Source organism: Schistocerca cancellata, chromosome 4 (genome assembly GCF_023864275.1).
Source record: "Schistocerca cancellata isolate TAMUIC-IGC-003103 chromosome 4, iqSchCanc2.1, whole genome shotgun sequence".
Lineage (NCBI taxonomy): Eukaryota > Metazoa > Arthropoda > Insecta > Orthoptera > Acrididae > Schistocerca > Schistocerca cancellata.
In genome coordinates, this window is record NC_064629.1 from 670,218,729 (window position 1) to 670,219,624 (window position 896).

Genomic DNA, 896 nt, shown 5'->3' on the forward strand with positions numbered 1-896 from the left:
TGGATACGGATGTTTTAACGTGGAAGAATGAAATATTTCTGAGTCTATTGCAAAACTGGTGAAAGGAAACTATTTTTACAGCGATTAATGTGCTTCACACAGTTTTTCCTGAAACGCAGTAATAGAACTAAGCACTAACCACCAAAAACAAACCCATACCGTTACCTCCACAGACAAAGTAAAACGGAATTTAGAAGTGGTCATCAACTAGAAAAAACTAAAAAACTCCTCCCGAACAGGTCATGAAGGCCCCAGGGTACCGACCGGCCGCCGTGTCATCCTTAGCCCACAGGTGTCACCGGATGTGGATATGGAGGGACATGTGATCAGCACACCGCTCTCCCGGCCGTATGTCAGTTTACGAGGCCGGAGCCGCTACTTCCAGGTCCAGTAGCTCCTCAGCTTGCCTCACAAGGGCTGAGTGCACCCCGCTTGCCAACAGCGCTCGGCAGACCAGATGGTCACCCATCCAAGTGCTAGCCCAGCCCGACAGCGCTTAACTCTGGTGATCTGACGGGAACCGGTGTTACCACTGCGGCAAGGCCGTTGGCCATCAACTAGAAATCTGTTCAAAAGTCTGCTAACGTGCCTGGGTAATATGGAACTGATCACTATATGTCACGAGAGGCGGACCCGCCAATATAAAAGGAGGCGGGGAGTATTGTGTTGTTGGAAAGCTCACCAATGGAGCGACAGCAGCGACAGTATGTTGAAGGTAGAAATGTAGTAACAGCCGAATGGATCGCTCAGGAGACCTCAGTGACTAAAAACGTGGACTAGTCACTGGAAGTCACCAAAGTAAGAAATCCGCCAGGGACAATTGAAGCTGCCCAAGGCGAATGTTGGATGTGATTGTGAAATCGGAAAACAAAGGAACAACCACAGCTAAATCAAGA

The 896-nt window shown here is 49.0% G+C and overlaps 1 pseudogene; it reads right to left on the reverse strand.

The window, feature by feature from the left end:
• Nucleotides 1–433: 433 nt before the first annotated feature.
• Nucleotides 434–551, reverse strand: LOC126185555 (5S ribosomal RNA; annotated as a pseudogene).
• Between the last annotated feature and the right edge of the window lie 345 nt (nucleotides 552–896).